This window comes from Macrosteles quadrilineatus, unplaced genomic scaffold, assembly GCF_028750875.1.
Source record: "Macrosteles quadrilineatus isolate MER2022 unplaced genomic scaffold, UCM_ALF_1.0 Scaffold_8__2_contigs__length_117827958, whole genome shotgun sequence".
Taxonomy (NCBI): domain Eukaryota; kingdom Metazoa; phylum Arthropoda; class Insecta; order Hemiptera; family Cicadellidae; genus Macrosteles; species Macrosteles quadrilineatus.
Window position 1 is genome coordinate 116548169 of NW_026542601.1, and position 18605 is coordinate 116566773.

The following is an 18605-nucleotide window of genomic DNA, read 5'->3' on the forward strand; positions in this document are numbered from 1 at the left end:
AAATTAAAAAAACTAACAAAAATTCCAAAACCATTATGGTTCTTTTTACAACATCCCACAAGTAAACATTTACAGGGTTTTAAAAGTTTATACTTTTCATAAGTTAATATGACTTTTATTACTATTTAAACTTTATTGTAAATACAGGATTCTGGTTTAATGTGTTGTGTCAAACTGTGACTTTACTGGGCTGATCATGTTAGTGATCACCCATTTAATGAACCACAAACTTAACCTCGTCACAATGGGCGTTACTTCTTATTGAAAATGCCACTTCCACATTGCATTGAGTCAGTTACCTGATGAAACTTAAAGGACTAGGTCACATGTAAAATGGCACTTGCGACTTTACTTACACTTTCATTAACTGGTCTACCTAGGGGCTTGGATACTTACAAGGACTTTCTAAAACAATATGTACGTTTTATTTTCAATTCTATGATTAGTTTTAAGGTTTCATTATTTGGGAATTTACAACGTCCGTTTAGAGAGAAGAAAATCATAAATTTAGTTCATATATTTATTCATTTTTATATTTCAATTAAATAAACAGTTAAGTTTGCAAATCTAAAAGTATTACAGATTGGACCATAACCCTCGTCTTAAAAGAATTTGTATAACATAGTTATAGAATGTCACAAATGTTTTCTGGCCATTTAGAACGGTTAAAACTAATTGTAAAGCAAACTGTTCTAAACAGAAATGCCTCACGGAGTTTTAAGACATGTCAACTTTTCTAATGGGTTCTTTTAGGTTTTTAATTTAATGTAAGATTAAATTAAACTTGTTCCAGCCATAACTTCAGTTTTACGAAGACGTCCATTTAATGTTGTCTTGACTAGATTAGAAAAACATTATCCTTTCAAGAGTAGTAAATACACGTCAATATCTGAAACACGTTTTATGTAGTATGGTATCTATTATACAGGGTGGCTGAAAAGTAACTTGCACCCCCCCTTAACTTTTCAACCATTAGAGATATTTGAAATCGGTTTGTGGCAACCTTCTTAGATATGGAGGGCTACAATAATTATGGCCAATTTTGAAAATTTTGCCCTTAGGGGTAGCGGGGGTAGGGGGTAGTTAAAAATTGTTAAATGACAAGTATAGTCGAGTTGGTATCATTTTACAGGTCTTGACGAATCATAAACATTGAAATAAAGAAAACCAAAATCATCTCACTAATAACAAAATGGCGCCCTAAAACGTTTCAAATCCAAATAACCATGAGGGTGGCAAAAAAATTAACTTGCACCCTCTTTAACCTATTGACTATTTGAGATATTTGAAATCGGTTTGGGGCAACTTGTTTGGATATAAAGGGCTACAATAATTATGGTCAATTTTGAAAATTTTGCCCTTAGGGGTAGCTGGGGTAGGGGGTAGCTCAAAATTTTCAAAATTGACCATAATTATTGTAGCCCTTCATATCCAAACAAGTTGCCGCAAACCGATTTCAAATATCAAAAATAGTTAAAAAGTTAAAGAGGGTGCAAGTTAATTTTTTTGCCACACTCATGGTTATTTGGATTTGAAACGTTTTAGGGCGCCATTTTGTTATTAGTGAGCCGATTTTGGTTTTCTTTATGTCAATGTTTATGTTTTGTCAAGAGCTGTAAAATGATACCAAACTCGACTATACTTGTCATTTGAAAATTTTGAGCTACCCCCTACCCCCGCTACCCCTAAGGGCAAAATTTTCAAAATTGACCATAATTATTGTAGCCCCTCATATCTAAGAAGGTTGCCGCAAACAGATTTCAAATATCTCAAATGGTTGAAAAGCTACTATGGGGTGCAAGTTACTTTTCAGCCACCCTGTATAAAATACATATGATCTCTGAGTAATTGTATTTGCTAATTCTGGGTGGGTGTACAACACCAACCTGAGTAGTGTTTGAGTTTTACAAATTCACTTGAACCAAACCGCATCTTGTGTGGTCTTAAAATGCGTCTTGATGTCCAAAGTTTCAAGATTTCGTAAAAATATTTAGGAAAATTTCAACACGTTATAATTTGCAGACCATATTGCTCTATACTTCACATTGAACAGAATCGACCGTGTAGTGACGATGTCTACATCGCTGAAGACACGTCGTGGGACTAACAGGTTTATGGACCCATCGACTGCTGTCTCGCATATGTTAGTCAGTGTTTTGCATCTTCTTGAAAAACAATCATGGCTTTATTCGTTTATATTCTCCAATCTTATATTGTAATATGGTTTTGGCTGAACACAGTTCAAGCAAACTAAACTTAAGTTATGTTTGTATTGAGAAACTAATACACTCATGTGCGTCAAAATTATTTCATTTTTTTTTCGTCAAAGTTTTTGAGTTTGAATTTTGGGGGGAAGTGTCTGTTTTTGTACCCCTGTGAACTTGGTTATGAAAGTAATATCTAGCTGTGTCTGTATGTGTTTGGATGTGTACAGAACTACAGATTACAGCTGCGATCCGATTATAATGAAATGTACTATTTGGGCACTAATCCAAGGTCTTCTAGGCATTTTATTTTTTTCATTTCGATTTTTAGTGGAGAGTCTAAATAAACCCCTATAAAATAACGGGAAACTAATACTGTCATGAAAACTGCCATAAACATATCGATTAAATCACTATATTATGGTCCTTTAACTCTAAAAAATGGTAAAATCCCCAATGCTGTAACAAGTATGGTTCAAAGTTACTACATTTTCAAGATTTCACTCATACAATATCATAGCTACTCCCAACGCTTACCAGTACAAGGTTGTTGACACGCTAATGAAAGAAAGTATGTGTCAGTCTTCTGATACAGTTTTTATATATAAAACCTACACGATATATGGATGAAAAATTATCAATTATCTATCATTAAGATGGGGACGCCACTTAGGTGCGTATTTTAACCCAAATATGAGTGAAGGATGAGTGTAGAATGGTGTGAGATGATCTGTGTAGCTTTGTTACTGACTAAGATCAGCTGTTTCATTAGCCAGGATCATTTATTTAAAGCCCAATGATCAGGAACAGCTGGGTCCAGTTTCGAACCATCAAAAAGCTACTGACTTTTCTCAGGATCGAACCGGCGACCTTTTTATTAGTAGGCGAGTATAAATAATGTGTGAAGTACGAGTATATATTCCATTACGGAAATTGATGAGATGACAATTGATAAGATGTACAATCCATCATCCGTGGTACTCAGGGTGTGACAATATGGTAATACCAAACAAGCGGTTGCCTTGGATACCACGACGATACGTGACACTTGACACCTTCCCAAAAGGTTAGATTTATTTTTCATGTATATCAATGCCTATCTCTTATATAATACATCATGTATAATGCAAAATAATATTGACGGCAATTAACGTTTCTGGTAACTATTACTTTCTTTGGGGAAAAAACTTAGAGAACGCCATTTAAGAATTCAGAAGAGGTTTTTTACTATACTTAGCATGGTGGCATTTTGGTTTGTACGATGTTGGTTTTTTACCAAATACTTGGTTCACAAATAATAATATACTTTAAAAATATTATATTATCTATGTCAAATTCAACGATTTCTTGCCCTGATGTGTCTGGACCGTGCAGTAACTCTGGACTGAAATAAACCTTCCCCGATGTTTACACGGGATGTAAAACGATATCGGAGAATCAACTATTTATATCGCAAATACAGTACTCGCTATTACTTGTAACTTGTCGAACACATATGTCGATATACGTCATAACTAGGACACATACGAGATCAAAATTGTTCAAAAGACGCTTTAGGCCAGTGTAATAGATTAAATTTTTTTCATACAGTTTTTTCCAAGTTGACTAGTTCAAAAAACTAAAAGTTTGCACATTGTTGATCTCGTCTTATCAAACCATCAAAGTTTTCCTTCAGTTCAGCTTAGCTGTTGTAAACGAAGTTTACATAGCCTACTTTTTGTGCAGAGCAGATGCTGTCGATTCCAGCTGATTATGTTTTACCTTAAGGAAATAAAAAAAAAACTTATACCGTTAAGTATGAAGTGTTTAAAATATGCAATTTTTCTGCATAATTTTGCAAACCTTTTACGAATACAATGGTGTGAATGATTTTTGAGTTGTGTATTTTGGTGTATGGATTAATTTATAACAGATCGGAAAGGTTCACATTGAGTTGGTTATTTTATTTGTAGATTTATGCTTCAGCAAAAATACTAACGGAGAAATTCGAATAGTATATAAACTTGGATTTTATTAATATTAAAATAAAAAAAGTTTAACGTTAACTTTTTGCCTAAATTCTATTTGTATTTAAGGATGAAAATAAGAAGGATAGAACGTAAATAAAATGTCCTTCAACAAAATAAACTGTTTCAAGATATCCTTGGAATTCGATTATCAAAGTGTAGTGATTTACCGGACCGTAAAATGTTTTTGTTGTACCTAAGTTTATATAGTACTAGTTGTTACCCACGGGCTTAACCCCGTTTGACTTCATGAGTATTACAAAAACTATTGATTGGTTACGTTAAACTGAAATAGACCAAACATAATACAGTAATACAAACACATTATCACACCTGAATTCAATAAGGCAATAAATTGGAAGAATAACAAACAAATAAGTACAGCCGAGGTATTTTTAACATTAGGCATATGGAAAGTTCCCTTACGACCTAAAAGGACAATCTATAAAATATAGAATAGTTTTGCGTAAGTATATGGTTTATGGGGGTGTGACTTGTAGTTTTATCAAAATTTCATGGGTACTTTGGGATTTACATATGGATAAGTTATGTACATATTTTTTATTTATTTATTCAAACCTCTGGGGACATAAAAATGAAAAGCAAATCATTCCCTAGGTCTTATCATGACACCTACAGTAATGAATAGCTACTTCCCTATACAGGTTACAGTAAGGATAAAAATTATAAAATGTAATATTTGTAAGCTTAAAACCCCATAACTTTATGTTCACAGACACTATAACAATTCAAATGAAAAGCGTTTTTTGCATCGACATAAAAAACAAGAATAGTGTTTTTGGTGGGGACATCGAAATAATATAATAAATCGGCCCCGTGTCTGGATTTTACCGTGCCACCATAAGATTATTTTTCCCATAGGGGAAATTCACTAAAATATACTTAAATTTCCTTATGTAAAAAGTATATATTTGGTTGCTAGATTTTAATTTTGACCTAGAACTTTTTTATAAATTTTAATTTACGAACGGAATTTAAAAAGCGTCTTCATACAGAAAAGCTTACGATACAATGAGCGTTGTAAAACGGTCTTTTGCAGCATAGGCTAATCTTAAGCTCATCTAGCTTCAACCAATCAATGTAAACACTTTTGAACTGCATCGTCTCGAGAGGATCCTTCGTTTACAAATTACAAAAATTAATACTTTTCCGAGCTACAAATTTCGATTGAATCTTCCAATAGTGAGGCGTAAGTAAAACAAAATTTAACATTAAATGACGCTTTGTATCTGGTAGGTAAATAAAATCGATTGAAATACTTCCATCGCATGTTAATGGCTTGTCACATGCTATAAAATATTAATTACGGTTATTGATTTAGCGAACGATTTTATAAATAGTCGATGATATGACACAGAGGGAAAGGTTTACGAATTGACAACATTCATTTACTGTGATTAATTTTAATTTCAATGATTGTATACAGTTTTAATAGTCTGTGATCATAACCGATTGAATGCACTCTTTTTGGAAACTAGTTTAAAGTAACTTTTTGAAATATAGTCTCCGTTGAGTATCTGTTACGTATGTCATATTCAACTAAACCAAAACTTTGACGCTAGAAGCGTAAGTAGCAAGGAGTTTCAAACACATATACAGTATTTAATTGACATTTAAATACATTTGTTTTTCCACAAAGAATATAAAGGTTGGATTACTTAACTCTGCACATCCAGGTATTTATATTTAGTTCTTAAAATTTTATTGCGAGACAAAGTTTTTACTTTGTTATGATTACACTTCCTGGACCAAAACGAGTTCACTTCAGGGAATCCTCTCAGAGAAAAGATCATGTTTCCTTGTTAGAAACTGAAACTTTGGTTGCTTACAGGTTCAACAACTTTTTATCATTTCCTTGTTCAGTGCAAAGGTGATCTTAGTAAATTAATACAAAACCTATTAAAAGGTCTGTATTCATTGTTTTAGCTGATTGCCATAAGAATCGAAATCGAAATAACATGCCGTGCTTTACTTTCACGTTTTGAATACGAGTTGACATTTGACGGAAAATGTCATAATTTGAAAACTGTCTGAAAATATCATCATCGGAATCATTTTTCGAGGGGTAAATTTGATTCATCATATCCATGTTTCTCAGAGCTCAATGTACTACGTTTAAGATCACTTTTATTGTTTAGTGTTTTAAAATTATTTCATCGTATTTAACAGTTCTGAATGATGAGGGAAACACCAGATCAAGGCTAAGAAATGCTTATTTCAGTGTTGTGATCGAACTTAACATGTTTTACTCAATCATATTCTTTCATTTCCCCACGTATATTTAACAGCCTACCAAATGATTTAACAACCCGCAAATAATAAATTTGTAAGAAAATTAAGGATTTGTCTAAAGAACTAGAGGGACATTGAAGGTCCATGTAGTTGGGTAGTGTTAAGATTAGAGTTAGGAGTAAAGGCTTATTAACTTTAAAATGTATGCGAGTTGTTATCATCAACTTGTTTGAATTTCCTATGACTAATATATCTTATGTAATATTTTTATTTATCTATAAAATCTAAATGTAGAAATCGCTTAACCTTTTGTTATCTTGTAAGTTAGAGAGTTAAAAATGTTAAATATGATAAACCTCTTGTTTGTAAAAAGGACAATTATCAATTATTCTATATAAACTCAGTTAAAGATGGCATACGATGAAACTCCTTTTATTAAAAATACAAAAACTACAATAAAAGTTAAAGATTACTTTAATAACTTTTGCTCATGGTCAAGTAAAATATTGCTGATCCACCACAAATCAAAACTGCATCTTTTAAGGAATAAAAATAGCTTCAATCAAATGACAATCAACTTGAAAACTCAGCGATTTGACTTTCCGCAAACCAAACACAATTTAACTTTGTACAGTACTTCTAAAGTGATCCACTTATTGAAAGTTGGATCTTGAGCTACCTTTAGTTAATTGAGAGGGTCCCTAATACAATTAACTATTTCGTTCAGATGTAACAATTTTACTAATACAACATTGAAATCTTTATATTTTATTTTACACTAAACTAAAGTGTATGTTAGGCAATTTTTTATCGATTTTCTTAAGCATAACAGTCTGCGTAACATTCTTTATCTCTTAGAAAATGTGTATTTATAAAATAATACGTACAGTAATTACATATAAATCTATAAATCGTCAAAAATAAAAATTATTATATTCGTAATTTTGCCGACAAAGCAAATAATCAGGAAACGGGAATATTCCTATAGAATTTCTCGGTTTGTATTAGTTTGAGCAATCTTAATACTTATTTTGTCCACTGGTTGTACTCAATCGAAAGACTTTCAGACAGTCAGATAAGCACCTATTGTTTAAATAGAATAGATTAGAAAGGATAGACAATACTGCAACTAATTATGGAAGCCGGAATTAAAGAGTTAAAGTTTAAATATTACAGACTTGTCCCGGTGAAGACAAAAATTAAGTTTTACACTGTGGAACTTTATTACCCCTCAGAATTAAATTCTTTTGTTTCCCTCTTTTTAATTAAAACAGAATCCTCTCAGTAAAGGATCAAGAACTGTTTAGTGGTCTAATTTGTAAAGAGGGGATATTCAAGGGGTATAAAAGAATGAAATGCATACTAATTGACTATGCTAATAATATAGGTATCTACTGAAATTTAGAAAAATAAATTGAGAGAATATTCTAGAACGAAGAACTTCTTATCAGAATATTCGATTCAAATACAGCAATACACCAATAGCTACATCAATGTGATTAGTTGTGGACCCCACCTATGAACTAAGAAAGACAGATTATGAAAACGGGTTCAATATTCTGTAATCCCCTCAACGATATTTCATTACATAATCAATTATTACAAAACCCCGCAATTTTTTTGTAAATTTGTTTTTCCAAGCAAATTAAAGGTAGTTCTTGTACCTGGACATTATTATTATACTATACCAGAACTGAAAGTTTAAATTGTCTATTGTTTCTTTGTTGTAACCAACCTAAGGTATTTAGCAGGACTATTAGAACAGAAAACGGTATGGATCATAAACATAAACAAATTACTTAACTGGCTCGAATCCTGTACTAATAACATTAACATAAGGTTTAGATAGTTCCATTAAAGCTTATAATAATGTTTACTTTCAGGCCAGTAACATAATTTATTTATGTTTTTGATCCATTTCGTTCCTGTTCTAGTATTTGTGGTATTTAGAAAAATGTTTTCTTTTGCTTGCATACAAATTTAAGTTTAATCTGAAAAATTTAATTATTGATAAATTAACTGGAAACTTGCTCAATTTACAGGTTTGCTGATTAGGTTGGATTTTGTTTGTTAACACATTGATTAAGAAATTAAAAATCTATGAATAATTAAAAAAAAGAATATGATTACAAAACTAGTTGGTTCCTTAAAACTCCTCTCCTATCAAAGAAAAATTCGATGACGTATTAAGTGATTAATAGGTTAATCAAACCTCTGTAATGGGGGTTGCTAAGCCAAACCATTATTGGCTGTATTACTAATTATGTTTGACATGGTCTAACAATATGTATAGTGGTATTCTGAAGATATTGCGTTTGACCAAGATAACTGTAATAGGGTATATGCAATAGTTCACAACTTCAACACAGTCATGAAGTCTTATCAAACCATAAAATATTAATAAGAAGATAATTACATCATAATTGAAATTGTTGCTTATTAACTAACACCAGTTCTTGATACTTATTTAATTAACACCAGTCATTTTAGAACCAGATTCAATAAATTAAAGATAGAGTCAGTATTAAACTCCAGACCAAGTGAACTCAATATTAATAATTGTCTTATTCTATTTTTCAAATGTAATTTAATCATTTACTAGTGAACCTGTGCGGCTCAATGCCCCGCAAAATTACATATGAATTTAGAAAACAAATTCATCGTGTTATATATTGGCTCAACGTCAAAAATTAAATACAGTAATAATAAATCCTTAGAAGAGAAGCAGTCCAGCAATTTTCTAGCTGTATGTGTATTTTATTTAGTAAGTTAGTAAGTGTTCAAATATGTTATAGTGTAGTTATTTTTAAATATATTTTAAAACACATTTAACAAAATTTTGTATCATATCAAACCAATAGGCCTGTGTAGCATATTTTGAGGGTCATAAAAATGCTGCTTGAAGAAAACACTTTTAAAAATAAACACTAAAAAACTATATTTGAACCACAAAAACACTTCCATGAATACAACGATTTTAGTCTTAAAGTTACCTTCAGGAAGATTACCCTCGTCAAAATTTTCCATAATGAATATGTGTAACCTATTAAAATATAGTTGCCCAAGACCGAAATCGGTCTGGGTAAGAACAGTGCTGATCTTGAGTTAAAGTGCTTAAGTTACTTGGCTTGGTGCTTTCATAACTGCAAATTCAAAATACACCCACAAGTAAAAAAGAATCAAGTTATTGGTTGTGTAACCTATGTTTGTGTAACAACATTATTCTCATGAAGAAGATGATTTGTTTGATTTGTCAATCAGCTGTTTTGTTTCAAATAAATTAATAATGTCAAAGATTTGTGATTTTTACATAAATTATTATAGTAAAGTTTTCTAAATCTTGGTAACTTATTCTTAACAAAATTTTACCATTCCCAGCATTAATATAAAGTAGTAAGATCCTTTATGAGTAAACTTTAAAGATAAACAATCCTTGATTGAAATGTAGTATACATTAACAGCCATAATACACAGCAATTATTATGTAGTTGACTTTGACTATATGTTCAAGTAAAAAACATATGTTTCTGTAAATAAAAATTATCTCCCATGTTATCCTTATGGAGAAATACGAAACTTTAAAGGGCTCCAAGGCCTCACCCTCTAATTATTCCCCTAAAAAGAATGTTTCCTGCACCACTTCATGTTACGCTCTTTCCAATGACACCAAAAACATGTCAATCGGTTTAGTAGTTTCGGAGGAGTAATTGTCACAAAAAACCTGCTTGCGTATTAAATAAGTATAGATAATGTTAGTACTGAAGTGTAAAAGTTATATTTTTCGGTGTAAACAAAACTCGATGTGATTTTCATATGGTTTAACTGAAAAAAAACAATCACTAATTAGGTTTTCTTTTTTTTTTTACTGCCAAATCCTTGTCTTCAGAAAGCATAGTCATGTGAAACGTGCTATTGTATAAACATGAGACTGAGCTTTAATGAACCACAAATACATTCGAGGATTACGTCATTAGCGTGTCCAAATGCAACAGATTTGAACACGAGTAAACACATAATGCGTGTCAATATTATGTGTGGTGCCACTACACACTGCCACAATTATTTCAATCGTGTTTTGTGTATGTTTAAATATTTTGTTTAACATTTTAGTAGCCCTAGCAACCTAGGCTACACGGTTTGACACTCCATGCCTTTCTTCATAAATAAATTAATCTTTTTACCTGAATGATTTATTTTAGTGCACTCCTCCGCTAGATATATGTAACAGACGTTTTTTGTAGACTATTAAGTCCGTTTAGGTTCTGATGAGCCTATAAAGTAGCGAGGTGGGTATTATTGTTAATATTAATTCGTCTCTATCGCAGCAAAATTTAAAATACAAATTTCATATTTACTTTGTTTGCATTTCTTACATTCAATATACTCTTATTGGATTAATACTTTATACTTTTCAATGAAATGGCGACCATACAAAGTAGGTATTTTAAGCTATATTGATATTATTCTTATTGGAAACAGACGAACAAGCACTGCAATTAATTATCTATATTTTCAGTAGTTCCAACGGATAAACATTGTCTATTAAGTGGTCGTACATCGTTGTAAACCGTGGGTACAGAGCTACTAGTGTGGTATAACATATGTTTGTAAATACATTTTAAAACTAACTACAAAGGTCAGAGAAATCAAAAATTTTCAAGTCCAACCGTTTTTGCATTTTATCCATCATATTTCCATCAATATTTAAAAGATTGTTTCCAGCCTAATGGTTGTAAAATCATCAATAGCTTTATTAGAACCTTTCACATGCTATTAAAAATATGTTATCTCTGGAAATGATTAATTGGAAAACATAAAATAACATTACAACAAAGTACAGTAAGACATGAAGGCGTAAGTGGCGAAGAAAAGTGGCATCAAAGGAAATCACCCATTCACTTTGTGGCTTTGGGCTTTTTGTTTCATGGCCTTCGTTGCCTAAAGCAATGATTTTAAAGTGCGAGATGCTTTGCTAGAGTCAGCATTTTCGAGGTCATGGACATCGTCAGTACTATTTTGATAAATGTTGTTTACAAATCCACGTTGGCTTTTTTGAATTAAACAGAGTAATTGCACAGCAAACATGCTTAGGCAATTAGTTTTCAATACGAGAACACAAATAAAAGTTACATCTATGAAGAATTACCCTTAGAAAGCTTAGAAAAATAAAAGTTAACTAATACTAGCTCAAATAATACTAAACAAGGATTATTGTAGAAAATCTGGACAAACTTCGAAATTAATTTTCATTAGATATCAAACAAATTATTAACTCAATTTGGCACAAGTTTGATCCCTCACATTTCAATGTCGCCTAAAATACTGTTGAAGTAAGGCTGAATCCTCATTATAGAGGCATACCTTAAGAAATAAATATTCAATTCCAGATGTTTCCAATTTATTTTCGCTCCTCAATTACCCATTAAAACAATATTTCTCAGGGAGAATATTTTATAAAAGTCAATTAAACCAATATCTCGTTCCTAGCGTATGAAAACGTAATTTTTCTTCTCAGAATGATTGGTTCCACTCTGGAGACCCGTAGAGTTTTAAAGTGATTCATCATTATGTAAATGTAAACTCAATATTGTTTATTTTTATAGATAGTAAGGTTACGTTAATACCAATGTGCTTTAATATCTTGGTTTTCCCATGAATATTTGTAGTTTCATCCCTCAAAGTATAATTTTTCGTTGTAAAAATAGTTTTGTCTGTTAAATAAAAAAATAGTTTTACTTACTTGTATGGAATGTGTGTTATTTGATTGGGCGAAGATAATGATGGTGACAATCAATCATTTAGCGTTACGTGTCAATATGAATTTGTATATGATATGTAACAAGAACGTTGACTGATTTCATATTATTATCAATAATTGTATGGTGAATATTCATAGTAATGTACTGTTCACCACGACAACATTTTACCACTTACTCATAACCTTATCTGAATCCATTCGTGATTAAATAATACTAGTGTACCTGTTGCTCGAATTAGATCGATTGCGAAGTATTATTAGGCGTTATTTTAAAGCGAATAATAGTAATAATTTCCGATTACCTTAAAAGAGGTGACTCAAAGATTATGGAAATGCTCATGATGTACATAACATTTCGATATAATCAACATTTCTTGTAATTATCTTATCATTTATGAAAAGCTGATCTTGTTTTTTTCTACAAATATTTCCCACTCATAGCCGCATTAGGTTGTCCGTAATAACGATTGTTAATTTTTTTTAACCATTATCTCTGATTCTTAACCTTGGTGGTGTTCTATGACTATCCGATGTTTCCATAGTTTGCAAATCGGCTCTTTTAATGATTGCCCAAGAAATGCAGCACAGTGTTAATTCAGTTCACTTTTTATTATATCAAATTGTCCAGGCTTTCTCGTTATTTTCCATCGTAATATTTATCCCTACCCAAATTTAAATCGTAAATATTTCACCTCAACCAAGTCAGTAAATGTTTACAGCACACGTTTCCTTAAATCTATATAAATAAAATTAGAGTTTTGTCTGTACATTGCTTAGAATAATGAACTTTTTGGTTATTTTTACATTTCATAGGTCAGAGAAACCGAATCAAACCTTATCTCAATTTCTGTCTGTCTGTCTGTCTGTCTGTCTGTCTGTCTATCTGTCATTCTCTTGGTAACGCTAAAATACGCACTTTATTACAACTACTCCTCAATAACTATAGCACTGTCCCGCCTGAAACTTATTTTCCAAATACTATACATATATGAGATGGTTTTAGACGTATTTCATCGAATATGAGACAGTTAGATATTTAACAGTAAACCCTTGAAAATCAAGTTTTTGTCGATTTTTGACGTGGAATTTCTGGAAGCCCATGTTAACCTTATGAGAAATGAAATTATTGAATCTTAACAGCTGTTTCAATTAAACAAGTTGGTTCTGTTCTGTGATGTTCAATAGCATTAAAGTTACAAGGATTACCAACAGGGTGCAGCACTAACACTATTATTTCTTTTACATTTATGACAACAGCTAATTTGCAACCTGGAGGCGAGTGAGCGTAGCGAACGAGCTAACCTGAAGGCAAGTGAGCGTAGCGAACGAGCTAACCTGAAGGAAAGTGAGCGCAGCGAACGAGCTCCAACATACAGGTGAGTGAGCGTAGCGAACGAACTTCAACCAGGACGTGATTGAGCCATGCAAACGAGATCAGATAGTAAAAATAAAAGTAAGCCTACCGTTATAGGATCGACCGGCAGACACAGAGGTAATTTAACCTTTTATTGATTGTCATACCGATCCGGAACAACAAAAAACAACATAAAATGAAGCTATGTATAATAGTTTGGCCAGCATATATTAAAATATGCAAACCAACTGCTGTTCGTTATATAAGAAGGTTTCAACTGAATATTATAAGATCCCCGTGCGTAGAACGGGTACACAGCTAGTTGCAACTAAAATAATAATAGCAATTAAATTATTCAGCTGATCATAATGTAAAGAAATATGTTCTTCATAAGGATAACATGGGAACTTTAAAAGCCACTGGGACAGCTCCCAAAGGGCTTTTAAAAAAAATGTAAGGTCAGTACACACCTAGACGAACATTTTGGTATACTAGTGTCCCTGTTGCTCAAATTCGAGCGATTGCGAAGTAATATTAGGCGTTATTTTAAAGGGAATAACAGTAATAATTTCTGATCACCTTAAAAGAGTTGACTCAAAGATTGTGGAAATGCTCATGATGTACATAACAGTTCGATATAATAAAACATTTCTTGTAAATATCTTATCATTTTTGAAAAGCTGATCTTGTTTTTAGTTGTTCCTACAAATTTTTCCCACCCATAGCCTCATTAGGTTGTCCATAATAACGATTCTAATTTTTTTTTACATAGTTCTGATTCTTCTACTTGGTGGTGTTCTATGACTTTCCTATGTTTCCATAGTTTGCAAATCGGCTCTTTTAATGATTGCTCAAGAAATACAGCACAGTGTTAATTCAGTTTACTTTTTAGTATATCAAATAGTCCAGGCTTTCTCGCTTTTTTCCATTGTAATATTTACCCCTACCCATATTCAAATATTAAATATTTATTTCAGCACACGTTTCCTTAAATTGCAACTAAAATAATAACAGCAATTAATTAAATGATCCAGCTAATCATCAGTCAACAGTGCCTTAGTATCATATAAAACTAGTAGTAGTTATATATCGATGTGTCCAGACAAACATTGGGAACATAGAAATGATGCGTTTCGAACATAATGTACTTTTAACAGAATCATTCTTCAAGTAAATTTTCAAACATAGCACGTTGAGATTAAAAATCATTCAACATCGACTTGGTTTTTTTTTTATTTATACTCAATTTTGTTAATTTGACATAAATATTCACTGTGCTAAAACATCCAAAATGAGTATTTGGAACATTGTGTACATTTTTCAAACTGCCCCAACATTAGATGCCATGTACCGGGATCCCTGTGGATAAAAGCAAAACAATAAAATTTCCAGAACTCTGCTGTGGCAAGAGAGAATGGGAGCGCATTTATTTTCCGTTTCTTTGTTTCATGACCGCTCTTTACCCCATTCCTGTTCTTGAAAGAGAAAAACGTACGCTAATTTTTCAAGGAAAATATAGCGATCACTTTCTTAAGAAATGTGTTTATTTATGTTAACCAACCGTGAGTTCTAGGTGGGGATGTCGTTATAATTCATCGACAAACTTTGATTGCTGTTTTTTGCATTTATAGTTTAAAATGTTTAAGCATATTGCTGCTAATGTTAACATGCAACCTAAAAATATAGGTTAATTAGGAGGTGGGGTCCCTATGCTAGTGGGGAAAGTTCTATTCATAAATCACATTGATAGTAAACTAGTCATGTTAAAAAAACTACATCAAAGGTTAGTGCAAACTGGTATAGTAAGTGTGTTGCTATTGTACTTGTGTTTCATCTAACATATTGTACTAGCACAAACCGTCGCGGCTTTGCACACAACTTAAAAAAACATTGTGTTTTGCTTGTTAGAAAATGGCAATTAATACTTAAATGATATAATAATAAGGATACATGTTAAGCTAAGGGGGAACTTCTTAATTTACATTATTAACTGTCATTCCACCAAGAGCTTTTGACTACTCACTCTTTTTTGCTTGTGTCTACGCCAGTACGGAATTATTTAAATTAAGGTACTTCAAACCCTTTTAAGGAAAAGTAGTCAAAGCAGATTAAAACTCGGGAACAATAACTGGAACTTCCCTTGAATTATATAGTATGTCAAGTTAGATAAAACCATAGCAAAAACCGTATTCGTTATATCAGCAAATATTAACTATTATAATTGATATAAGTGTGACATTATGGAAACGCTAAAATATGTATCACACAATATTGATTGATAACCAGCATCCTTAATGAGTTTTAAAATTCGTAGAAAGTGGGAGAGGGCGTTGGTCCACTAATTGTTTAGCATGTAAAATTATTTGTGCATGCAAATAGTAATCATACAAACAATTATTGCACTTTGAACACAACATCTGTTTGCTGGGGTGGTTTCTGTAGAAAATCCAATATGTGCTAATTAATAATGCATAGATATATTTATTTCCGTCACCTCGTTTGATCGTTATGTATGTTTACCTAGAACTAGATTTAATCGTTGATGTTGAATTACATTACCAAATTATCCCCCGACGAAAATGGTTTGGGAGAATTTTCAATAAGCCTGAAATATTTCCGTGATCAACTCTTTAAAACTGGAGTTGCAGTCAAACTTATTCTTTCTTTGGAGAATTCACTGATCATACGCTCTAAAATACAGGATATCCTTCAAGAACTACATAAGGTGTTCAAACATACTAATAAAAATAGTATAGTTGCAATATAATGAAAATGGGTTACTCTTTTAAAACTGATGTAGTGGTCATGTTGTATTTCTTGTATTTAGACCACCAAGGAGTTGTATAACTGAATTTTACCTTTGTCTACAGAAAAAAGGGTTTTTCTTTCTTCTGCCTTTTTTCAAAACACCTTTATCTGTGAAAAAAGGAAGGATGAGTGTTGAGTGAAGTAAAATAATCCGTACATATTTTTTACGAAGTAAGATTAGCTTTGTCATTAGCCGGAATAATTTATTTAAAGCCCAATTAACAGAACTAGCTGAACCCAGTTACGAATCATAAAACAACTGCTGACTTTTCTAGGACCAATCTAGGGTTTCAGATACAAGTATTACACATTCAAATTACAAGTATTACACGTATTATAATGTAACATGACGTTTTCCAATGACTTATGTAATTTAAGTTCAAGGGAAATTCGTGATCTTATGTCTTAGTTGAAACATCAACACTTCAAAATAATGTTGGACGAATATTTCGAGAGGAATTGTTGAACCAAGTTCATTTTGAGTGGTGTTAATATATTTAAACTATTAAAAAAATAAATTATGAAGTAACATGATGGAACATAAGAAATGTCTATGGTTTTTTTCAAAAACCAAACAATAAATCAGGAAGCAGTTCTGGGCATAATTTATATTCATTTCATGTAAAGCTGTGAGGAGTGTGAAGCGGCATTGTGCTCATGATATATGCGGCATATGCGTCATCACTTTCTGCCTCAATATTTGCAAAATTGAAAATAATATTACTGTGTGTGCGATAAAAGAAACAAATTAAATATGAAATTCCCTCCAAAATTACTTATTTATCTTTTGGAGCATTTTACTTTTCAAGACGTTTTAAGATGTTTGTAAGTTTAGGATTAGTTGTATGCGGGGTAAAGTTAGCTTCAAATTAATGGTTAGTTTTTTAACAATCTGGATAAAATACTAGCAATTTCCTTCATGAATATATTGTCTGAACAACTACTAGTTTTATTTCCATGTTGAGAATAAAAAATTTAAATTTTAAATTTATAATACGAGAGGAAAGGTTTATAGTTATTTGCTATGTTTTGATACCTTTACTAATAAATACTGTATATAAAGGAACTCTTTATCTAATTGTTATCAAGTATAATTTCTTCATAGTATTACCAAACGGCTTTTTCATTATAAAAAATAAACTATTACTGCACTTATTCTCATATTTTTTTTATTAAGTATAGGCAGGCTTTAATAAAACATTCATTCATGGAACATTAAAATGTCATTACAATTTTATGATAAATATTTAGGGGGATTTAAACAAAAGAAAACGAAACAAAGAAGCTACAGTTAGTTGTTTTGTTTAGGATGAAAATAAAACTTAAATAAAAGGCGCACAAAACGAAGAGTTATTAAAACCCGATACAGCGTTCCAATGAAAGGAGCTGATGAATTGGCGTCTCTCATTCAGCTTCAGAGATTTTTAAAAGAATATTAAGAGCGTTACCTGATGACCGATTTTATTTTCTTCCATAAATTGTGTTTGTATTTGAAACGAAATTAACTGCGTTTGAACAGTTTTATCTCCTTAGAATCTATATTGAAGAGTTATTATGTACCAATACTCTTCTTGTTTTTCAAATGCTTTTGCAAATATGACTCAGTTTATCTCACTAATGTGTGTTCATCTTGCCTATATTAAAAAGTTATAGAGCACTAGATTTGTGAATGGTGTTACCGCCATTTAAGCTAATGGCACAATCAGGTTAAAATAACCGTTTAAAATATTTTTTTGGAGGGAGGTTAAAATGTGTTTACTCACTCTGAGTCTGAGAGGTTCAATGTCCTCTCAGTAACACAAAACATACTACTAATACCCAGAATGCTAACCGCGCGTGTTAAGTACTCGGAGAGAATGCTGGTGGCTCTGCCCACGAATTAACAGGCAAAGCTCTCCTTTGCGGTTAGCATTCTGGGTAATAGTAGTATGTTTTCTGTGTCTCAGTACAGTACTCCCACTGGCTTTTTGCCCAGACTACCGGCTAAAAATCCCCTCATATCCTTGGACACTAGCCTAGCCTGGAACTGTTTAGCACATTACTTTGGGCTAGGCTTTCTTAACTATGTAATTAGGACTTTCCTTCTTATATTCTACTGAACGTCAAATTTGATCGAGATCGTCATTTTATACCGAAAGTATAGTCTCGGCGAACTGCTTGACAAAGTGCCAGGTGCCCTCCCCCTGAAGCATAGCTCCAGCGATGTTGTCGGGAGTGATGTC